Genomic DNA, 25811 nt, shown 5'->3' with positions numbered 1-25811 from the left:
TATCTTGTTTGTCATTACCAGCCAATGCTTTCTAGCCTGGGGCTTGTTTACCTTCAAACGCTAGTGGTCATCATTTCTCCATCTTCAGATGGCTGTACATCATCTGAGTGAAAGCTGCCTTTGCAAGAGAGTTTACAAGCGAGAGAAAGTTGCAGTTCCCAGAGGACTTGAAAATCCAACCGCTTGGCAACCCAACCAATTGGCCAGGAGAAAGCTGCAATTCCAAAACATGCAGACCATTGCTTCCAATACAACCTCTCCCCATCGGAAAATTTATTCAGAAATTCGAGCATCAGCACTTGGAGGACAATCGTCACTGCAATGATCCCCAAATACAGCTTGCCGGTTCCCTTGAAGACATTTTTCTCAAGCTTGCTTGCGTTGAACTCATTGAAGACCTGGCAAAGCACAAATGTGTTAAAAATCAAGGCTTTAGTTGCCTTGTCATCTACTCCGAAGATCGTTTCACCTTTTGAATTGCAGAGTCAAGAGGACCCCAATTTGGTACAGGGATTGAGGCAAGAGGTTCCTCCACATGATGCTGGCGATGAGAAGTTCAGTCCTGCCCACTGGTGGCTTTTCCATGAGTTCTTTTGTGGGCTCTTCTGTGGCAATAGCTAGATATCCCAGTGTGACAATAATCAAGTTTACCCACAACAATTGCACTGCTGTTAATGGGACTTCACCTGCCGAAATGGCTGCTATAAAGTTGATTCCAACAGCTGCAACATTTACAGTGAGCTGGAATTGGATGGACTTCTGGATGTTACTGTACACGCATCTTCCCCACCTCAAAACTGTGGCCACCGAAGCAAAATTATCATCCATGATCACAACATCAGAGCTCTCTTTAGCAACTTCTGTTCCTTGAATCCCCATAGAAAGTCCAATATCAGCTTCTGTCAATGCTGGTGCATCATTTGTGCCATCACCTGTCACTGCAACCACATGACCTCTCTCTTTCAAGCATTGCACCATGAGAAGTTTATCAGACGGAGAGGACCTTGCCATTACACAGATTTCATCTACCTTCTCCCTCCTTTCTTGAGGTGTGTAATTGCGAAATTGCACGCCTTCTATCACTGCTCCGCTTGACATATCCTCATCATGCTTGAGAATCCCACATTCGGTGGCTATGGCTTTTGCAGTGAAAACATTGTCACCAGTGATCATTTTGATCTTCACTCCTGCCTTCTGACAGTCTCGAACTGCTGTCTTCACTCCTGGACGACATGGATCATTAAGACCCACAAGTCCTAACAGGGTCAATCCCTCTTCTTTTAGCACAACTTTGTATCCTTGATCACCCATTTGCTCCTCAGCTGGAACTTCTTTACGAGCAAAAGCAATGCATCGGAGCCTGCTAGCCGCCATACCCTCAATAATCTGCTCAAAAGTCATTTTAGCATTGTCATCCATATCCTCAACATGTCCAGAAGCATTGTAGTAACTTGTGCACATTGCAAGTATGATCTCTGCAGCTCCTTTCCAATGCACCTGCATTTTATTGTCTGCGTGCCTCTTCATCACAATCCCACTTCGTTTCTTTTGTGAATTGAAGGCTTCAAAATTAAGAATGCTACAACTCGTTTCCACTTGCTGCGTATCCATATTCATCTTATGAACGGCCCACGAAAGGATAGCCTTTTCTGTTGGACTGCCCGAGATCTCAATTTCTGAATCCGAGGTAGGTCTGTATACATAACCAGTTGTATTGAGAGCAACCCCTTCTCGGATCAAGTTCAGGACGTCCGGAGAGATAGATGAAGAAGCCTCTTCTGACACAAGTTCTTTGCCCAACCAAAACTTGGTCACCTTCATTTCATTCATGGTGAGAGTGCCTGTTTTGTGAGTACAAATGACGGTAGCAGAGCCCATCGTCTCACAAGCAGAGAGTTTCCTCACCATTGCCTTATCAGCCATCATTCGCCTCATGGAATAAGAGAGAGTGAGGGCCACGGCTAGTGGCAAACCTACTGGGATTGCTACCACAACAATTGTAACTGCAGCTGCTACAATCCCAGCCACCGCATATATTATGTCATCGGTCTTGGTCTTGATGCCATCAAACTCGTGATTTCCATTCTCATCCTCTGTATTGCCTGTGAAGTATCGAACTAACAATACAATGAGCAATAGGAGAGCAACTGCCAAACCAACTTTAATTATTAAGTAAGTTAGCTTGCTAATTTGAGCTTGTAAAGGTGTCTGTTCACTTGTGCCATGGCTGATGCTGCTTGTCATCTCGCCCCATATTGTGTTCATGCCGACTGAAGTTACCAGCATCCGACCATACCCATCCACCACCTTGGCACCAGAAAACAAGAATGGATTCTGGCTGCGGCTAATTTCAACAGGGTCGATCTCCCCTGTCATGCTCGATTCGTCTATTTGTAAAGAATAACCATCCAGGAACAACCCATCGGCTGGAACTTGATCCCCTACGTTTAAGAAAATGACATCACCAACCACAATTTCAGACTTCAAAATATTCTGGCGCCTGCAGCATCTGAGAGCTTCCACTTGGACGTTGTCGCTGACTTCTGACATTTTATGAAACTGTCTGTTCTGCCTGTAATTACTCACAGCAGACACAGCAATGACCAGAATGATATCGGGAAATATACTTCCTTCGTGGATCCAACCTTCCTTCAGTCCATGGTTGTGCATTCCGGAACCAAGAGAAAGTGCAGCGCAACCTATAAGGATGAGAATGGTGAGGTCCTTGAAGGCTTCCCACACAAAATGGAACAACCCTTTTGGTGGTGGTAGCTTGTATGTGTTTGAGCCAAAGACTTCTTGTCTGCGGGCGATATCTTTGTTAGACCAAGTCATAGTCCGTGTGTGGTTTCAAGAGTTTGTGATCAAGTCAAACTGTTATCCCACAAGAGTTAGTTTAGGTTGAGACTCTTTCAGATATTCCTTTCCGTGTAAATCCAAGTTTGATCTTTCTGTTGTATCTTTGATTTTCAAATCTCCTTGTAAATAGGGATTTCAGTTTCCTGATGTAATCTGGAATGCATTATAAATACATGCAACCAATCACTGATTGGGTATGCAATTGAAGTGAGACTGTGAGTGTTTGTAAGTTTTACATGGTATACGAGCCCTAGCAGTCTAACGACACAGATCAGTTTTTTTTTCTTCCATGGCCGATTCTAGCAACGGTGCTGCAACCCAAACCTCCAACCTCACAAATTCCACTATGAACCCCTTCTCGTCTTTGACCACAGTTGTGAATATTAAGCTCGATCGTACCAATTACCCTCTATGGTTGGCTCAGATCTTACATGTTCTCAAAAGTCGGGACCTGTTGGGTTATGTTGATGGGACGGTTGTTTGCCCTCCCAAACAACTTTCTGGCAGTACAACTACCAATCCTGAGTACACAACATGGGTGCAGTACGATCAAATGATACTCAGCTGGATTAATGGTTCGCTCACGCCGTCTGTGCTCTCGGTCGTGGCCAGCAAGAGGACCTGTCGTGCTACCTGGGAGGCTCTTGAGCAACGGTATGCCTCTACATCCCAGAATCGCATTTTGTTTCTGCGGAATGAACTACTACAAACAAAAAAAGGTGATTTGTCGATTGCTGATTATCTTGATAAGATGAATGCTATTTCTGATAACCTTGCCCTAGCTGGCAAACCTGTGGATGATGATGAACTTGTCCAGATTATCTTGAACAATCTTGGGCCTGCTTATGAGATGACCGTGAACGCTGCTCAGGCACGTGATACTCCCATCACGTATCCTACGCTTGAGGCGCTCTTATTGACAACTGAGAGGAGGATGAATGAGCAAGCTGCTCCACTCTTGGAGGCTGCTCCTGTTAATGCCTTTGTCACTGCCCGAGGTCGTGGTGGAAGATTTCGTGGCAATGGACGAGGAATGGCTCTGGCTGGACGCGGTGGTGCTGCTGGAAACCAGCGCGGTGCCAATCCCCGCAACAATTATTTTCCTAACAGTATGCGCCCTAACTTTGCGTGCAATGGTGAAAAATTCAATAGTGCAGGAGAACGGATTATCTGCCAGATTTGTGGAAAACAAGGGCATCCTGCCCTAGATTGTTACCAACGAATGAATGCTGCGTATGAAGGAAGGATCCCAGCCAAGAAACTCACTGCCATGGCCACCTCTTCAATCCCTGTTAACCGCCAAAACAATAATCAGTGGCTGCTTGATACTGGAGCCAATGCCCATGTCACTCCAGATCTTCAGAATTTGGCTAATCCAAAAGAGTATAACGGTAATGAGCATGTGGGTGGCGTAGGTACTGATTCTGGAATTTCTATTTCTCATCTTGGTTCAAATACTTTACAAACTAAATCTTGCTCATTTGAATTGAAAAATATCTTAAGATGTCCCACTGCCTCCACACATATTATTTCTGCTCACAGATTTACCCTAGACAATCATTGCTATATACTTATTTTCCCTCATTTTTTCCTTGTCAAGGACCTCAAGACCCGGAAGACGCTTTTCCACGGGAGATGTGAGAATGGCTTATACCCATTTTCAGGTGGCGGTGGACAGTTTAATTATCCTATTTCAGTGTGTGTAGGCATTCGAGTCTCGGCTCAGAAATGGCATTCACGCCTTGGGCATCCTGCCTCGTCTATTGTCCAATTTTTAATTTCAAATAAGAAAGTACCAATTCTTGGTGCTTCCAGTGTCAAGTTTTGTCAGTCATGTCCCTTAGGCAAGAGTACTAAATTACCTTTCAGTAGCTCCGAGTCTGTTTCCCAGTTCCCTTTACAACTTTTGCATTCTGATGTTTGGTGTTCTCCTGTTAATTCAGTTGAAGGTTTTCGCTATTATGTGTTATTTGTGGATGATTATTCTCGCTATTCTTGGATTTTTCCAATGAAAACTAAATCTGAGGTATTTGACATTTTTGTGAAGTTTAAAGCCCAGGTTGAAAATATGTTTAATAGTTCTATTAAAACTCTTCAATGTGATGAAGGTGGTGAGTATAAAAGTCATGTATTTCAAACATATCTTGCCACTCATGGCATTTCCCAAAGATTTTCGTGTCCAAAACATCCTGAACAAAATGGTATTGCCGAAAGAAAACATCGTCACATTGTTGAGACCAGTATTGTCATGCTTTCTCATGCACATATTCCAAATAAATATTGGGTCGATGCTTGTTTAACAGCTACTTATCTAATTAATAGGTTGCCAACTCGTGCCTTGTCTCACAAATCTCCCTATGAACGATTGTATGCCAAAATTCCCAAATATGAAACTCTTAAAGTGTTTGGTTGTCAATGTTATCCCTGGTTAGTGCCTTACGCACAAAATAAACTCCAACAAAAGTCAAAACCATGTGTGTTTTTAGGTTACTCACTGAATCATCAAGGGTACAAATGCTTAGACTTGTCCACAAGACGAATATATTTGTCTCGCCATGTCCTATTCGATGAGGACACTTGTCCATTTAAGGAACTCACATCTTCCCTGGGGAGCGTTGAATACACAGGTAGTATGATTTCCCCTGACTTATTATTTACGTTTCCGCTTTTATCTCCCTCACCACAGTCCCATTTGTTACTTCCTCCACAGCCTTCCCAGGTCCTACCCCAACCAAATCCCATCTCTTCTGATGTTTCTCCTTCCAATAACCTCATCTCCACCTCTAGTTTACCTGCTCCTCGTGACACAGCAACCCCAATGCCTTTAGCAACCTCTAGGTCTACCAACTCATCTTCAAATGAGCAAGAGGCGGTCCCATTTCCTGAAATGAACCAATCCGTGTCAGTTGATGATCACGGTCCTACTTCCTCCACCCAACAGCCTGTGCCACCCGCAAGAATGACTACTCGTTCACAATCTGGCATTCAAAAGCGTAATCCCAAGTATGCCTTGCATGTTAATATTAATCCTTCTCTTGTTGAACCAACCTGTTTTAGTCAGGCTATCAAAAATCAGGAATGGAGGAATGCCATGGTTCAAGAGTTCAATGCCTTACAGCGGTGTGGTACCTGGAAGCTTGTTCCATATCATTCACGAATGAACTTGTTGCCTAACAAATGGGTTTTCAAGCTTAAACAACGTGCAGATGGCTCGGTTGAACGGCATAAGGCGAGGCTCGTTGCAAATGGCTTTCATCAGAAGCCTGGCATTGACTATACAGAAACTTTTAGTCCCGTGGTGAAGCACAGTACTATAAGACTTGTCCTTAGTCTTGCGGTTTCACAACGATGGCCCATCAGACAGTTGGATGTACAGAATGCGTTCTTGCATGGATTTTTGAATGAGGATGTGTATATGCGGCAACCGGCCGATTTTGTTGATCCGCAATATCCTAATTATGTTTGCAAATTGCAAAGGAGTATCTATGGCTTGAAACAAGCTCCTCGAGCTTGGTTTCATAGGTTCTCGGAATTTTTGCTTCAATTAGGGTTTCAAGCATCCACTTGTGATTATAGTTTGTTTGTTTATAATCACAAAGGTGTTTACTTGATTCTTTTGATATATGTGGACGATATTTTGTTAACAGGCAATAGCTCACGGCAAATGACTTGCTTAATCAACAAGCTGGGAACTTTGTTTTCCATGAAGGATTTGGGTCCATTACATTATTTTCTCGGAGTTGAAGTCAAATATGTGGCTGATCAGATGCATTTAAGTCAAGCTAAGTATGCGTTGGATTTATTGCAGCGTACCAAGTTCTTAGATGCTAAACCGATTTCCACTCCAGTTTCTTGTGGCCAGAAATTAAGTGCTTATGATGGTGAGGCACATGACAGTCCAGACTTATATCGAAGTGTTGTTGGCGCACTACAATATCTTACCATCACCAGACCCGATCTTTCGTATGCTGTGAACCAGGTATGTCAGTTCATGCACTCTCCAAAGACTACACATTGGACGACAGTCAAGAGGATCCTTCGTTATGTTAAGGCCACGTACAATCATGGTCTTCTGTACAAACCTGGTAATACACATCTCACGGCATTTTCAGATGCTGATTATGCTGGGAATCCTGACACTCGGCATTCCACTGGTGGTTTCTGCATTTACTTCGGCTCCAATCTTGTGTCCTGGAGTTCTAAGAAACAAAAAACGGTGTCTCGCTCGAGTTCCGAAGCTGAGTACAGGCAGCTGGCTTACACCGCTGCGGAACTGTCATGGCTACGGTCCCTTTTTCGTGATTTACAGTTACATCTTGGCTGTCCAACTATTTGGTGTGACAATATCTCGTCCATTGCCTTAGCTTCGAATCCAGTATTTCATTCGAGAACGAAGCATTTAGAAGTTGATTATCATTATGTTCGTGAGAAGGTGGTTCGTGGTCAGCTAATGGTGAATTATATTTGTTCCCAAGATCAGACAGCTGATTTGTTCACTAAAGGCTTGTCTGCTATGCGTTTCAAATTTCTAGTATCCAAGCTTCCAGTTGTATCTCCCCCTGTCAGCTTGCGGGGGGATGTTAGACCAAGTCATAGTCCGTGTGTGGTTTCAAGAGTTTGTGATCAAGTCAAACTGTTATCCCACAAGAGTTAGTTTAGGTTGAGACTCTTTCAGATATTCCTTTCCGTGTAAATCCAAGTTTGATCTTTCTGTTGTATCTTTGATTTTCAAATCTCCTTGTAAATAGGGATTTCAGTTTCCTGATGTAATCTGGAATGCATTATAAATACATGCAACCAATTGATGCGAGCATTATACGCATACAAATTAAACCCTATTTGTGACAATTGTAGTAATGATGTAAGTAGGGATCGTTCTAACCGGGGATTAACTAGGGATGCTAAACACTTGACTTAAATAAATAAAACTAACTTTTAAAACACTAAGACAAACTTAAAAGACTCAAAACAAGTTCAAAAGACTCCAAATACTTTAAAAACATAAAATAAGACAAATCAAATGATTAAGACTTAACAAAATAAGGGGGGGGAAGTTTGATTTGACGAAAATTGAAATAACAAAACAAGTTAATAAACTAAGCAAATTGTAAAACGAATAAACGTAAATATGAATGTGATGAAAATATGGATGATGGAATAGCCAAGGGGTTCTTCTCCACACATGTTACACTTGCAATACAAAATTGATTTTCGGTTGGTCTTTCGATAAATTATGAAACTCAATGCTCCAAGTTAATTAGGTTCGCTTAAATTAACTTTCAGATTTCCCTAGATTCATTGGATTGAATGGAATACGCATTACAACCAAATTATTCTTAATCAAAGTCCCTAACTATGGAATACTAATGATAGAGACATTCAACAAAGATCATTAAGTTCAACGGAAATCATAAACATCGACGAGGCATTCGTTACTATGGAATACGCATGAAACTTATGCCAAGAATTCGTTTAACGCGATTGTTTATAAGCAACCTCCACTACTTGTGAATATAAGTTCATAACGATTAGGTGAAACTCACTTATATTCTAGCGTCATATTCATGCATGAAAATTAAGCTTGCAATCTTAATGAACATACATAAATAATTTATCAATCAAACAGTTAAACGAATTGAATCCACAACTTATGAAATACCAACCAAAAGTAATCAATTCATATTGCAAATATAAACATAGTTTCGAATCACCCCCTAGCTAAAGGGGGTTTAGTTCCTCATAACTTTGAAATCAAAGAAACCCCTAAACATTCCAACAACTCAAACTTGAATTGTATGAACGTTTAGGCACTCTTCTCTTCCATTCTCATACGTACAAAACAAAGAGAATTAAATTTAAACTTTGAAATCAAAGAAACACCTAAAAATTCCAACAACTCAAACTTGAATTGTATGAACGTTTAGGCACTCTTTTCTTCCTCGTTGTTGTAGCACAAGGTCTAAGTGAGCTTTGGGGATTATGTGAAGTGTTTTGGAGGGATGGGAAGTGGTTGGATAGTGGCTGCAATGAAGGAGAAAAACTGCACAGAAAATGGAATGGGACTCACGGCAATGGAATGGTATTTGTGTTGTGTGAAGTGTTGTGAATGGAAATATGAGATATGAATTGAATGGGGAGTGAATGAATGAATGCTAGGGTATTTATAGGGGTGGTGGAGGGAACATATGGCTGTTTGTTTAAGCATTTGTGTGGAGGAATGATGGAAAAACAGCTAGGACACATGTGAAAACTGGAATTGCACAAGGGGAGCAAAGGGAACCCACGGCATGGATGGATTTGCATGTGTTTGGGAAGCTTTCTTGCTCATTTTCTGGATGCAATGATGAAGAGTTTAATAATTAATGCATGTAGGTGGTTGAAATGATGAAGAATGAGTGGTGGATGTGTGAATGATTGAATGTGCATGTGGGTGAATGTGAAGGGAATGCATGTGAGTGAATGTGAAGGGAATGCATGTGAGGATGCTGGAAATGCAATGGAACTCACGGCACAAAGGTTCTTTGGTGATGAATGTGGTTGATTTAATGGAGGAACAAGTGCATGTGTTGAATTAGTGGTGCATGTGATTAAAGATGGAGAAGGTGGTGTAATGATGAAGTGGAATGGCTGAAAATGCAAGGGGGAGTGAAGGCCACGGCAAAGGTGTTTTGGTGCATGTGTTGGCTGTTTTGTTTGTTGGTTAAAGCTTGTGTTTGCATGTGAATGTTGTTTGTGTTTTAAAGAATGAATGGTGGTGTAATAATGAAGTGTGATGAGTGATAAGTGTATGATATGTTGAGTGATAAGATAAGTGGTTATTGATATGTAGATGAATGAATGATATGATAAGTAATAAATATATGATATGTGGTGAGTGATAAGTGAATGGTTTGATAAGTGATAAATGAACTAGTTTAAAGGGCTAGGGTTTAAGTACATAGAATGGGCCTAAAATAGGTTGGTTTGTATGGCATAATGTGTTGTGTCTTCAAGTGCATACAAGGCCTTCAAATTCGTCCATCCTCTTGGCTCCATGGATAAGCTATCCAATCCATGCCCAAAAATGCTCCAAATGGCCTCAAAATGCACTTTCTTGCTCCCTAGGCCCTTAGAACCTGAAAACACACAAAAGAAGCATAAAGGACTAAAATAACGAGAGAAACATAACGTAAATGCACGAGAACAAGCCATTTAAGTCGCATGAATATGCTCCTATCAAATACCCCCACACTTAGCTTTTGCTAGTCCTCGAGCAAAACAGAATAAAACAAATAAACAAAACGACACTAAACACGTAAAACACAACCTAAACCTTCCAACAACCGTCTTAGGGATTTCCAATGCACATGACATGTTAAAAATCATCATTCTCACAGATTTTAGTCATCTTCACACTTAAGTACATTCTTAATCATAGTCACCACATACTATTTCACAATTAAGCATTTAAAACCATGTTTTGAATGTAGTAACATGCCTTAGAGAATTTGCTCAAATCCTTACAAGATATGCACTCGTTTTTCACACAGATTTTCTGACTACACTCCCTACACTAGGTATATGTGAGAAGATTGATGTAAACATGAAAGACTAGTATCTCACATATGTTATAACAAAGAAAGCATTTTCTGGATTTACGATAATGACATGAATATGATCTCATGAATGGAATGCTACTACTTAGAATGAGAACCAGTGATTCCATAAGCTCATATCAATTTCAAACTCCGCAAATTGAAACACATAACACTCAAGATAGAAGTTGAGGGATGTAACGGGGCTAAGGGTAATGGTTTAACAAAGAAAGGTAGAGTACACAAACGTTCTTAAAGCAATAGTGAGCAAAGTATTGAATTAGGCACTTAGAATTTCCTTTAGAACGCAGAAGTTAACTTTGAACACCCAAGGGGAAGTCACAAAACTTAGGGCTATATTCAAACTTTTTGGGCCCTTTCATCAACAATCACACTTGTGAGTCCATTCTCACTTATTTTCACTTTTTTTTTTTTTTTTTTTTTTTTTTTTTTTTTTTTTTTCGTGCCTCATTTAAGACTTAGGCACATACATACACACAAAAATCCCTTCCCCCACACTTATTTTCTGCAACATATTAATAAAAAGGAATTCAATTAAGTCATGCTCACTATCTTTCAAGAACAAAGGGTACGGATGGTCCTACTCTAGGCTAGGTAAGGGGTGATGTGGTTAGCAAAGAAAATAGGCTAAACGCGGCTCAACGGGGTTAAAACTTACAACAAATACGAAATATGGGAAGTAAGGCTATTTGGTTATGGTGGCAACTACACAACTTCATCTTGATATATGTTATGCAATTCAATGTCATGCTTTGAATGAAACGAATATAAGTTCTGGCATTTAGTTCTATCATGATACAATTGCATCCTAAGTAGCAACCAAGCAAGGAATAATGAGATCATGCAACAACTTTAGAAAACACAGAATCACAGAAAATAACTCTCCAAAGAAGGTAATGGCTCGAGTCTCACAGGGTTGTAGCGTTTGTTTGAATTCCTTCCTTCAAGCATGTTACAAAAACGAATTTTTCTTTTATGATTGCATGTGAAGTCATACATTATAACCATAACCAAGCATATACCAAGAGTAAATCAAACTTTTCTCTATGTTAATAACTCTTTTTAACCGTCATGCAATTACAAACCAAATCCTTATCATTGTGTTGGAAGGTACCCTAAGACACAAACTCAAAAAAAACGACTCAAAACACTCTTTTTAGGTTTTTCAAAACAATTTTTCAAATTTTTATGTGCTTTTCGGAGTTATAAAAACAAAACATACTAAAACACTCTAAAACAACTTAAAAACACCTTAAAACAGCAAGGAACAATATTTGAAGTTATGGGTGATAAAATCCCACGAATTTGCATTAACAACATTAGTTACCCCCCCACACTTAAATCAAACATTGTCCTCAATGTTTTAAGCATAGATTCACACAAAACATAAGTAAATACACAAAAAAACACTTAAACATACTAAACATGGCAGAATGTAATTAACAAAGAGAAGAGTTTAGAGACGCAAATCTGGTTATAGAGTGTAAATTCCATCTTCTCCTTGGTAATTGCATTGAGGCTTTTGATCTTTGTGATTCCACATGCTTACTCTTGAACTGGTTTCTGCCCATCGTTGATTTTCCTTTGTGCTACTTCTTGAACTGGGCAGCATGATGGTTCTTTTGGTCTTCCCCGAAGGTCTGAGCTTTCCCCCTTTATCTGTTTCTTTGTTCAATCTTTGCAGGAGTGGTCCCTTCTCTGGAAGTGTATCAACCGTTGAAGATGACTACTCGAGAGCAACGCTAGGTAAGCAATCAGGAATAGGTTCCAGGCAGTTGGCTCCAGATCGGAAGACTGACTCCAAGTGCCGGCTGATTGCTTCTTTCACTTTGCCATGCGAGTAAGAACAAGGACAAAGAAAAAGACAGGGAAAGAGCATGATATGAGATACTTTTGCTTTTGACCTTTATGATATGAGATACCTTTGCTTTTGAAGAAGCGGTGCATGAATCAGCACATGCATTTCCTCCTGGGTCATCTTTACTCCAGGCGTCTGGTATCATCTTTGGGGAAGAAGAAAATTTTGAGTAATTCAAAAGGCTTTGCTGGGAGTGCGCCCTCAGAGGTGAGAGAGAGTTGGTGGGCATTTTCTTCAAGTCTGCCTTGCCATAAGAGATGAAGGTCGACAAATATAGGGATTTTCTGAATAGAAAGTGGTGGTACTGCTCTTTTACCCTTTGTCGACAGACGTCTCTTCGATTTCTGAACGAACGGCTCTTCGATTTCTGCATGGCAAAAGTAGTCACGGGTGCGGCTCTTTTGACAAAGCTGCACGCGTTTTCTGAAAAGCAGAGAAAGCGTCGCCGAACTTTGTGCTTGTCGGCTAAAGACGTGTAATTGAGATGATGGCCTCCACGTGTTATCAGCTTTGTCAGATATCTTTTGACAAAGCTGAGCGCGTTTTCTGAAAAGCCGCGAATGCGTCGTCGAAATTTGCGGAGGAAAATCCGGATCTCTGAATCGGTGGACGCGTCGCCATGGCTTTTTATGGAGCTATCGATCACCCCAACAAATACACTCTGAAGAAATCCCATTCTTGAAAAATCGACTCCGGCCCTTTGAGAATTAATTCCATCCACCCCTTGAACACTTTTGAAAAATGGCAAACTCATCGAACCTTAGCTTGGAATTAAACCTTAGCAGTGATGCGGGCGCGCCGCGTCAAGGTAACGTATGGCGCCCTTCTTTCTTTTCTTCTAACGGTCCTCTCACAGGTGAAGACTCCGTGATGCAGGACGCCACAACAGCTACAATAGTAGCTAGGAACCTCCTCACTCCGAAAGATAGTAGGCTGCTGTCAGGACGGTCCGATGAGTTGGCCGTTCAAGAGTCCCTCGCACTTAGTGTTCAGTGTGCGAGTTCTGTGTCCAACATGGGCCAACGCCTGCTTGCCCGCTCCCGTCAGGTGGAATCATTGATGGCAGAGGTGGAAAGTCTCAAGCAGGAGATCCAGCAGCTGAAGTATGAGAATAGAAGTTTGCACGTGCTTGCAAACAACTATTCGACGGGCATGAAGAGGAAACTTGATGAGCTGCAAGAGTCTGAAGGTCGGATTCACAGTGACCGTCAAAGGTTCTCGTCTTTCCTCCAGAGGCACCTTTTTCCTGGCTCATCCAGCGCTTGGCCAAGTATTGAGGCCTGGAATGCTCTATCTTCGATGCCTCCCACTCCGATGCCTTCTGTTCCTACGCCTTCCGCTCCGATGCCTTCTGTTCCTACGCCTTCCGCTTCAAGAGTAAAGCCACGTAGTGGGGCCTCAAGCAAACAACCTTTGTGAAGCACCATCTTTCTTTGTTTAGCAGTGCCTATCAATAAATCAAACATTTTCTCAATGTTACAATCATAAACTCACACAATTAATAAACAAACAAACAATAACAACTAAACAACCTAACAAGGCAGAAACGAAATAGCAACAAAATGACTCAAATGACTCTAAAAACACATATTTTTGGGTTTTTTCAAAAGAATTTTTTTTTTTTTTTTTTTTTTTTTTTTTAAATTTTCGGAGTTTTATACCAAGACACTATAAAACACACTAAAACACTCTAAAAATGCTTAAAACAGCAAGAAACAACATTCTAAGTGAAAGGTGAATAAATCCCACGAAATTCATGCAAATACAAATTGTTTACCCCCCCCACACTTAAATCAAACTTTGTCCTCAATGTTTTAAGCAGAAAGTCACAACAGAGCAAGCAAATAAACAAATACGAGAAAGAAAGCAAAGTAAAGGCAGTAAAGAAAAAGAAAGGAATAAAAATAAGTCTCTTAAAGGGGTTTCCAAGTTCTTCTCTATTCGGATGCATGGGTTGCCTCCCACGAAGCGCTTTCTTTTACGTCTTGCAGCCGGACGGTACCACCGTTTAAGCTTGACTAGGTTCCACGGCATGGAGGGGTACCTCCTCCACGACATGCTCCTCAAACATCTCGTAATAGGGCTTCAACCGATGCCCATTCACTTTGAATTCTTGCTGCGTCCTTGAACTTTTGATTTGCACTGCACCATGAGGGAAAACATTAGTAACAACAAACGGGCCAATCCATTTAGAACGCAACTTACCAGGAAACAAACGTAGGCGAGAGTTGAAAAGTAACACTTTCTGCCCAACTGTGAAGGTCTTGGTTCGAATCATTTTATCATGGAATGCTTTGGTCTTGGCTTTGTACATCCGGGCATTCTCATAGGCTTCATTCCGAATCTCCTCAAGTTCATTCAATTGGAGCTTCCTATGAACTCCCGCTGCATCTATTTCCATGTTGAAAATCTTCACGGCCCAATGTGCCTTGTGCTCTAACTCTACGGGCAAATGACATGGCTTACCATAGACGAGCCGAAAAGGTGACATCCCAATGGGTGTTTTGTATGCCGTACGATATGCCCACAGTGCATCATCTAAACGTAAGCTCCAATCCCTCCTTGTTGGTCCAACGGTCTTCTCCAAAATTTGTTTGATTTCTCGGTTAGACACCTCGGCTTGGCCATTTGTTTGAGGATGGTAAGGTGTGGAGACCTTATGGTTGACATGGTACTTTCTTAGCAACGCCTCAATGGTCCGATTGCAAAAGTGAGACCCTCCATCACTTATGATTACTCTCGGCATTCCAAACCTAGCAAAAATGTTAGTTTTCACGAAATCTGCAACCACCTTAGAATCGTTAGTACGGGTGGCTTTTGCTTCCACCCATTTAGAAACATAATCAACGGGAAGCAAGATATAAGTGAAACCATAAGATGGAGGGAAAGGGCCCATGAAATCAATGCCCCAAACATCAAAAATTTCAACATTAAAGACAGGGGTTTGCGGCATTTGGTCCTTGGTACCTATGTTACCCATTCGTTGGCAACGATCACAAGACATACAAAAGGTTCTAGCATCCCTAAATATAGTCGGCCAATAAAAACCACACTCTAAAACCTTGAGGGCAGTGCGTTGTGTGCCAAAATGACCACCACATGCATATGTGTGACAAAAGCTTAGAATTGAGTGAAATTCAGAATCATGCACACATCTACGTATAATTTGATCTGAGCAATACTTCCACAAATAAGGGTCATCCCAAACATAGAAACGTGCATCATTTTTAAGCTTATCACGTTGGTGCTTGTTTAGTTCATTTGGAATTTGTTTAGCCACCAAGTAATTCACTAAATCTGCATACCATGGTTCACTTACCTCAATGGAAAGCAGCTGCTCATCGGGAAAAGTTTCAGGGATAGGTACGGCATGTTCATGCTCCTCGTGAATCATTCGGCTTAAATGGTCAGCCACTACATTCTCGCTTCCTTTCTTATCCCGGATTTCAATATCAAATTCTTGAAGAAGAAGAATCCAACGGATAAGCCTCGACTTTGCTTCCTTTTTCGTGAGCAAGTACCTCAAAGCTGCATGATCAGAATAAACGATTACTTTAGTACCAATTAAATATGAACGGAATTTATCTAAAGCAAAAACCACAGCTAGAAGTTCTTTTTCCGTCGTGGAGTAGTTCAATTGGGCATCATTGAGAGTCCGAGAGGCATAGTATATGACATGCGGCCGCTTGTCTCTTCTTTGTCCTAGAACAGCTCCTAATGCATAGTCGGATGCATCGCACATGAGCTCGAACGGAAGGCTCCAATCTGGAGGTACAATAATGGGGGCCGAGACTAGCTTCTCCTTGAGTTGGTTAAATGCCGAATTACACTCTTCATCAAACTTGAATGGCACATCTTTTTGAAGCAATCGGCAAAGAGGGTTGGACATCTTGGAGAAGTCCTTGATAAAACGCCTATAGAACCCTGCATGGCCAAGAAACGAACGTACCTCTCTAACCGAAGTAGGAGAGGGTAAGTGACGTACAAGGTCTATTTTCGATTTATCTACTTCAATTCCTTTTTCTGAAACAATATGTCCTAAAACTATACCTTGTTTCACCATAAAGTGACATTTCTCCCAATTCAAGACAAGGTTAGTTTCAACACATCGTTTCAAAATTAAGGTCAAATTATCCAAGCAATTATCAAATGAACTCCCAAATACACTGAAATCATCCATGAAAACCTCAATGATCTTTTCAACAAAATCGGAAAATATACTTACCATACACCTTTGGAAAGTGGCCGGTGCGTTGCATAAGCCAAATGGCATGCGACGATAAGCAAATGTTCCAAAGGGACATGTGAATGTGGTCTTCTCTTGATCATCCGGGGCTATCACAATTTGGTTATATCCAGAGTATCCATCAAGAAAACAGTAAAAAGCATGACCGGCTAACCTTTCGAGCATCTGGTCGATGAATGGCAAAGGAAAGTGATCTTTCCTAGTCATGGCATTTAGCTTCCGGTAATCGATACATACTCGCCATCCAGTCTGAATGCGTGTAGGCACGAGCTCATTCTCATCATTCTTGATAACAGTTACTCCGGACTTCTTGGGAACGACTTGAACTGGAGAGACCCAACGGCTATCGGAGATAGGGTAGATCACTCCGCAATCCAAAAGCTTGATTATTTCCTTCTTCACCACTTCCATCATCGGAGGGTTGAGACGGCGTTGAGCCTCTCGGGATGGCTTAGTCCCCTCCTCAAGAAGTATACGGTGCATGCATGTGGTAGGGCTTATTCCTTTAATGTCGGCCAAAGTCCACCCTATGGCCGTTTTGTGCTCTCGCAGCACCCTCATAAGCTTCTCCTCCTCCATTGCCGTGAGACTTGATGAAATGATGACGGGCAATGTTTCGCCTTCTCCCAAAAACACATACTTCAAATGGTCTGGCAACGGCTTAAGTTCAAGCGATGGTGCCTGAACAACAGAAGGTAGCATCTTAGTGGAAACTGAATTTGAAAGTGAGAGTGGAACCTTACCATATTGTTGTGGCAATGACTCAAGGGCTGCCACAACCTCAATTATTTCTTCACTAGAACCCATTGCAAAGAATTCCTCCTCCTTGCCGCGGCCTTGCATTGGCCCAAATCCTTCATTTTTGCGCTCTATGGCCTTAGTGATGGTTGTTTCCAGGGCGTCCTCGTTCAATTCTTCAAGGTATACCTGCGCCAAAGAATCGATAACATCAATGGAAAAACAAGAATGGTCATCAACGGGATATCTCATAGTTTCAGAAATATTAAAATCAATCACTTCCCCATCGAATTCCATTGTCAAGGTGCCTTTGTATACATCAATCTTCGTTCGGGCCGTCTTCATGAATGGCCTACCAAGGAGAATCGGCAAAGATGTAGAATGGGCTGAATCCTCCATGTCTAGGACGTAGAAATCAGCCGGAAAAATTAAATGGTTCACCTGCACAAGCACATCTTCCAAAACTCCTTTTGGATACGCGTTAGAACGATCGGCCAATTGTATAATTACACCATCTTGTTTTAATTCACCCAAATTCATAGATGCATAAATAGAATAAGGCATGACATTTATGGATGCACCTAAATCAAGCATGGCATGTTCAAAACGATTATGTCCAATCACACAAGGAATCGTGAAACTACCGGGGTCTTTGCACTTGGTAGGCAGTTTACGTTGCAAAACAGCGGACACATTCTCGCTTACCTTCACTACCTCTTTGTTTGCCCTTCTTCTCTTTGTATTGCATAGGTCCTTGAGGAATTTAGCATACTTTGGAACCTGTTTGATTGCATCGAGAAGCGGTATGTTCACTTGCACCTTCCGGAACGTTTCAAGAATGTCCTTCTCGCTTTCTTCCTTTTTTTCTTGCATGAACCTGCGAGGAAAAGGTACATTGGGCAGATTAGGACGTGAAGTACATGAATTTGAACTTAAATTACCTGATTTGGCCGAGTTAGGGTGATCTGCCTCAGGTTGTGTTGTCTCTTCATCTACTTTCTGGGCAGATTTGGGATTGTTTGGCTCGGTCCCAACTTCTTTTCCACCCCTTAGGGTGATGGCCTTGGCGGATTCGAATCCTCCCTTTGGATTGACTGTGGTTGAGCTAGGAAGCTTTCCTTGCTCTCTAATCTGTCCAAGGAACTCAGAAATCTGCCCTATTTGTTTCTTCATATCTGTCATCTCCTTCTCGTTATTTGCTATCCGGTTGTTTTGATTTTGCAACCCCTGCGAAATAGAGGTTAGTAATTGCATAGCTTGATCACTTCCCAAGGACGTACCTGAATGAGATGATGCCGAAGGTTGTTGGGGTTGTTGGGGTGCATACGGCTTGGAATAAAAACCAGGGGGGTTTGGCCTAAATCCTCCTTGTTGGGCAGCTTGTTGTGGCTCCCTCCATTTGAAGTTTGGATGGTCTCTCCAACCTGGATTATATGTGTTAGAATATGGATCGTTCCTTGGTTGGTTTTGATTCCCATAGCCCATGGCATTGGCAGATTCCCACCCACCATTCTCGATTAGTTGAGGGCACTTGTCGGATGGATGCCCTTGAATTGAGCACACGCCACAAACTTGGTGTTCTTGTGTTTTTGGACCAATTACAACCTGAGAAACAAGAGAAGTAAGATTAGCAAGTTGTGATTGAATTTCAGAAATAGCACTCACCTCATTTACACTTTGTTGCCGTGGGACTTCCCTTTGGCCCACTCCTTCATATTGTTGGGCGTTGAGCGCTCGGTTGGCTATGAGATTCTTGGCATCCCTTGGTGTTTTGTCCACCAATGCTCCTCCCGCTGATGCATCAAGCATTTGACGTTCGATAGGAAGAAGGCCCTCATAGAAATATTGAAGGAGAAGTTCCTCCTTCATTTGATGTTGAGGACATGAAGCTACAAGGCCCTTGAAGCGCTCATAATAAGCCGGGAATGTCTCACCATGATTCTGTTGAATACCACTAATTTTCTTCCGTAGGAGAATCACTCTCGAAGTAGGGAAGAATTTCTCCAAGAAAGCACACTTCATACTCTCCCACGAAGTCACAGTTCCCGGGGCTAGTTCGTAGAGCCAATCTTTGGCCTTGTCCATAAGTGAAAATGGAAAGGCCTTCATCTTCAATATACTCCCATCCACATTGACGGGGGTCATGCTCGAACAAACCACCTCGAACTCCTTCAAGTGTTTGTTGGGGTCTTCCATAGACAAGCCATGGAACTTCGGAATATGGTGTAACAAACTGGATTTGAGTTCAAATTCATCGGTCTTGCCTTGGGCAGCCGCGGGGTATTGAATGCAAAGAGGGTCTGCATTGGCCAAACCCGAGGCCGAAAGCTCCTTGATGGTTCTATTATCTGCTGCCATGGCTTGTTCTTCTTCAAAAATTTGATCCGTGGGCTTTTCTTCTTCACCTACTTCGTCTTCTTCAAGCCCAGGTTGTGGTGGCGGTTGTGGTGGCTCTTGTTGACTCCTCGTTCTCCTCAAAGTGCGTTCAAAATCACCGTCAAAGTCGGAGATGTTCTCTATAATAGGACGAGAGCTACGAGTCATACACAGTACCTAAAAAAAACAAGGAAACAAACAAACTAAGAATCTGAAATAAGAATGCACGAAAAACAAAATATAAAAATAAAGACAAGGGATTAGCAACTTTGCTAATCCCCGGCAACGGCGCCAAAATTTGATGCGAGCATTATACGCATACAAATTAAACCCTATTTGTGACAATTGTAGTAATGATGTAAGTAGGGATCGTTCTAACCGGGGATTAACTAGGGATGCTAAACACTTGACTTAAATAAATAAAACTAACTTTTAAAACACTAAGACAAACTTAAAAGACTCAAAACAAGTTCAAAAGACTCCAAATACTTTAAAAACATAAAATAAGACAAATCAAATGATTAAGACTTAACAAAATAAGGGGGGGGAAGTTTGATTTGACGAAAATTGAAATAACAAAACAAGTTAATAAACTAAGCAAATTGTAAAACGAATAAACGTAAATATGAATGTGATGAAAATATGGATGATGGAATAGCCAAGGGGTTCTTCTCCACACATGTTACACTTGCAATACAAGATTGATTTTCGGTTGGTCTTTCGATAAATTATGAAACTCAATGCTCCAAGTTAATTAGGTTCGCTTAAATTAACTTTCAGATTTCCCTAGATTCATTGGATTGAATGGAATACGCATTACAACCAAATTATTCTTAATCAAAGTCCCTAACTATGGAATACTAATGATAGAGACATTCAACAAAGATCATTAAGTTCAACGGAAATCATAAACATCGACGAGGCATTCGTTACTATGGAATACGCATGAAACTTATGCCAAGAATTCGTTTAACGCGATTGTTTATAAGCAACCTCCACTACTTGTGAATATAAGTTCATAACGATTAGGTGAAACTCACTTATATTCTAGCGTCATATTCATGCATGAAAATTAAGCTTGCAATCTTAATGAACATACATAAATAATTTATCAATCAAACAGTTAAACGAATTGAATCCACAACTTATGAAATACCAACCAAAAGTAATCAATTCATATTGCAAATATAAACATAGTTTCGAATCACCCCCTAGCTAAAGGGGGTTTAGTTCCTCATAACTTTGAAATCAAAGAAACCCCTAAACATTCCAACAACTCAAACTTGAATTGTATGAACGTTTAGGCACTCTTCTCTTCCATTCTCATACGTACAAAACAAAGAGAATTAAATTTAAACTTTGAAATCAAAGAAACACCTAAAAATTCCAACAACTCAAACTTGAATTGTATGAACGTTTAGGCACTCTTTTCTTCCTCGTTGTTGTAGCACAAGGTCTAAGTGAGCTTTGGGGATTATGTGAAGTGTTTTGGAGGGATGGGAAGTGGTTGGATAGTGGCTGCAATGAAGGAGAAAAACTGCACAGAAAATGGAATGGGACTCACGGCAATGGAATGGTATTTGTGTTGTGTGAAGTGTTGTGAATGGAAATATGAGATATGAATTGAATGGGGAGTGAATGAATGAATGCTAGGGTATTTATAGGGGTGGTGGAGGGAACATATGGCTGTTTGTTTAAGCATTTGTGTGGAGGAATGATGGAAAAACAGCTAGGACACATGTGAAAACTGGAATTGCACAAGGGGAGCAAAGGGAACCCACGGCATGGATGGATTTGCATGTGTTTGGGAAGCTTTCTTGCTCATTTTCTGGATGCAATGATGAAGAGTTTAATAATTAATGCATGTAGGTGGTTGAAATGATGAAGAATGAGTGGTGGATGTGTGAATGATTGAATGTGCATGTGGGTGAATGTGAAGGGAATGCATGTGAGTGAATGTGAAGGGAATGCATGTGAGGATGCTGGAAATGCAATGGAACTCACGGCACAAAGGTTCTTTGGTGATGAATGTGGTTGATTTAATGGAGGAACAAGTGCATGTGTTGAATTAGTGGTGCATGTGATTAAAGATGGAGAAGGTGGTGTAATGATGAAGTGGAATGGCTGAAAATGCAAGGGGGAGTGAAGGCCACGGCAAAGGTGTTTTGGTGCATGTGTTGGCTGTTTTGTTTGTTGGTTAAAGCTTGTGTTTGCATGTGAATGTTGTTTGTGTTTTAAAGAATGAATGGTGGTGTAATAATGAAGTGTGATGAGTGATAAGTGTATGATATGTTGAGTGATAAGATAAGTGGTTATTGATATGTAGATGAATGAATGATATGATAAGTAATAAATATATGATATGTGGTGAGTGATAAGTGAATGGTTTGATAAGTGATAAATGAACTAGTTTAAAGGGCTAGGGTTTAAGTACATAGAATGGGCCTAAAATAGGTTGGTTTGTATGGCATAATGTGTTGTGTCTTCAAGTGCATACAAGGCCTTCAAATTCGTCCATCCTCTTGGCTCCATGGATAAGCTATCCAATCCATGCCCAAAAATGCTCCAAATGGCCTCAAAATGCACTTTCTTGCTCCCTAGGCCCTTAGAACCTGAAAACACACAAAAGAAGCATAAAGGACTAAAATAACGAGAGAAACATAACGTAAATGCACGAGAACAAGCCATTTAAGTCGCATGAATATGCTCCTATCACCAATCACTGATTGGGTATGCAATTGAAGTGAGACTGTGAGTGTTTGTAAGTTTTACAATCTTCACCATCATGATCACCTTGAATTCCATGGTCTGCATCGACTTTGAGGGATGATGCTACTCCTTCAACCCCTCCCAGCTGCTGAACCCGGTCTAGATTCTTGTCCTTCACAAGGTCAGTGAGGGTTGTTTGGTCAATCCTGAACCGGTCGTCTGCCTCTCTACTTCTGATGTTGGCGAAAAGAGGAGAGCGAGAGACTTCGGTGTCTGCGTATTTGGGCACAGAAAGGTTGAAGGCTCTGGAGCAGTAGATGGCCAGATAAGCAGAACGCCATTGTTTTTTGGGTTTGATTTGGATTCTAGTAGTGCACCTACCGAATTCGGAAAGCTGCATGGTATTGGAAGACATGCTTACTTACCTGAAATACAAGTGGAGGTGTTGTAAATTAACTGGAGGCCTCCTTCTCGTATTTATAAGAAGCGTAGACTGTTCACTTCTCCACCTTTCGGTGTAGATAATGTCATCCGTTAAAAATAAACTCGTTTAACTTTTTATATTATGCGTGGACGCAACTAATTACGGAAATTATTAAGAAAAAGCTGCTTTCAACATCTTTTCAACCTAATGATAAGTATTTGCTTTCAACAATGGCGATTACAATTTTTGTATGGGTCAATATTTCACGCGGAATATCGTGGCCACCTTATAATGAAGGATTTGATGGTGTGATACTTTAAATCATACGTACAATTGTCTCCCATTCTCCGACGGTCTTGTAAAAGATTTGATGGTGTGATATTCAAATCACACCTCTATAATCCAATAGGATCCTCTTCAGATCCTTTTGATAAGGATTTTGAGGATTCGTGAATCGTGTCCGTTCATCGTACATCATGCGATCAATTTTTGTCAAGTACGATTTATGTTTATTTTTAAATAAAAATATTTAAAATGATTTTTGACTGCACGATGTACGATGAACGGATATGACACTAAGAGGATCGGGACCCTTCTATAATGAAAGCTACTCTTGTTTATGTCGGTAAGCCTGCGGCAAGTCCATAGTTTGGATAATGACCTCGCCGAAAAATATTGTAGGCGGATTGGATGAGAATTACAATTTCTAATTTACATTAGTGGGTTAGGATCTGCATACAGGGGTGCAGACTCAACTTTGTTCAACTGATCTAAATTAAATCTCGAAATCCATCTCACATCACTGTAACAATTGTGTTATAGAAATCAAAGTCCCTTAAATTATTGTGGAACATCTTATAAACCACAAACTTACAAACTAAAGACTTAAAAAACTATAGAGTAGCTGGGAAAAGGCATTTGACATAATGAATCCAAAGACTTATTAATTGAATTGTCCCTTAAAATTGTCAATTAGTCATGATTTACTTATTGAGATTGGTTTTGTCTCACTTAGCTCCATGCAACTGTCATTTTCAAACAAACGTAAACTCAAGGTATTTTGGACATTTTACTTTTACACATCTCTTTATCGTGCCTCCATCCTGCTCTTCAGTTCAATTGACCGATCTTCTTGGCGAAACAAATTAGCATTCATAAAAGAAGAGGAATTTAATGATTTATTAAGCTTGAATTTAACGTTTCTTTAACATAATGGAATGAAGTGCGATCAAATACATTGAAAATGACAATTTCAGATAGCAAAGTGAGACAAAAACCACTTTTAGAAAGTAAATTGAGACTAAATGATAGTTTCAAAAACAGTTCAATTAGTAAGCCTAAACTCAAATGAAATGAGCCACTCAGATCAGTTTATTTCGTCGAGCAACACAGCCTGGCCTAACCCGACGAGTTCGTAACTTCGTATTGGTAAATTTCGGATCAGCAGGCAAAGAGCGTAATTCGTCTACTTAGGACGGCGCCGTTTATTAAGATCATCATTCACACCATCTTTTTCCGTGTCAATGACGCAGAATTCATAACGTCAGGTTGATGACGGGCTTTCCTTCCTGTTTGGGGTTCACTACGTGACTTGATGAGGAGTTTTGTCGAAGAGGTTTTTGTACAAATACCATCAAGTTGTTGACGAGGTGGCAAACGCTTCCCCAATCCTAACCACAAAATCTTCCTTTTTTGCATCCGGATTTATTTTAATCCTCAAACGTTTGGGGGACACTAAATACAAAAGGTCATACCTCAAGAAAAAAAAAATCATGTAAATTTCCACAACCTTACTATAGTCATCATAATCGGCACCCCATCATCGTTGTAAATGTTAACTTATTATTATTTCTTACTTTTTTGGAAAGTAATTTAAAATATTCTGGACCATTTGTTCATTTTAAATTTTACTTCGGTGTTTGGAGGTGATTTTAGAATAAATTGACAAAATAATTATAATTTTATTCTCTAATATTACCACCATCTTCATTTTCCAAATAAACGATAAAAAATAAATAAAATTAAGTGCTCTGCATACAACAGTATATTGGGGTAGAATTTTATTCCTTCTAAATTCCCTCCCCTTCCCTCTCCTCTTACACTTTTCCATTTGTTTTTCTCTCTATAAAGAAGTTAACACAAGATGTTGACGTGATTTAATCGTAACCGTTCAAATAAGAGGCAACTGAAGGGGAGGGGCCTGAAAGAGAGGAAGATTTTGAAGGAAGAGAATCATACTCCCAATATACTAATATGTATAAAGTAAGAAGATAAAAAAAAAAAAAAAGTAAAGCTTTTAATACTCCTAGCAAGTGGTCTTTTACCACAGTGGTGGAAAGAAGTTGAACTCTTGCATAACAGCGTGGGTTCGAACTCTATCGGTGGCTAATTTAACATCTAATCTAACAAAAATTATTGTTTGACAAAGAAATTAAAATAAAAAAAAAGAATGGTTCATTCCTAGATTCAAATTAGGATTAGGAATCCTTATTGAAGAAGACCTTTATTATGTCAATGTAAATGGATTATGGATTATTGAACTAGTTTTGAATTGGAGCAAAATAATAAGTTGGTATATCACTCAAGAGTTAGAGTGAAAGAATATTGTAAGGGCAAAGGGTGTGTGACAAAAAGATAAGAGTGTATTTCTTGTTCTTTCAGTTTTTCGTCAAGTCTAAATCCTAGAGGCTTGGCAAGATTGTTCGTTGTACTCATTATTGATATAGTGAAAGATTTGTTGTTGATGCCACGCAGACGTACGTACATAGTCGAACCATGTAAATTCTTGGTATCGTTTATCTTGATTACTTCTTTCGGTTTCTGTTTTTGTTCGTTTTTCCCATTCTTATATTGATACTCACAACAAGTGGTATTAGAGTCTCATTTGGCTAATGTGTTTAGAATGGATCGGAGGCTCGATTAGCACCATGATGAAACTCACTCAATCCAACTGGGTTACGTGGAAATCAAGATGAAAGACATGTTTTATTGTAAAGATCTTCATAA

At 40.5% G+C, this 25811-nt stretch overlaps 1 pseudogene; it reads right to left on the bottom strand.

Annotated features, from left to right (window-relative positions):
* Positions 1-53: 53 nt before the first annotated feature.
* Positions 54-22781, bottom strand: LOC137732690 (calcium-transporting ATPase 12, plasma membrane-type-like; annotated as a pseudogene).
* Positions 22782-25811: the final 3030 nt, after the last annotated feature.

The sequence above is a fragment of the Pyrus communis genome, chromosome 4, assembly GCF_963583255.1.
Source record: "Pyrus communis chromosome 4, drPyrComm1.1, whole genome shotgun sequence".
Lineage (NCBI taxonomy): Eukaryota > Viridiplantae > Streptophyta > Magnoliopsida > Rosales > Rosaceae > Pyrus > Pyrus communis.
The sequence above is the reverse complement of the archived record's forward strand: the minus strand, read 5'-3'. Positions and strand labels throughout refer to the sequence as shown.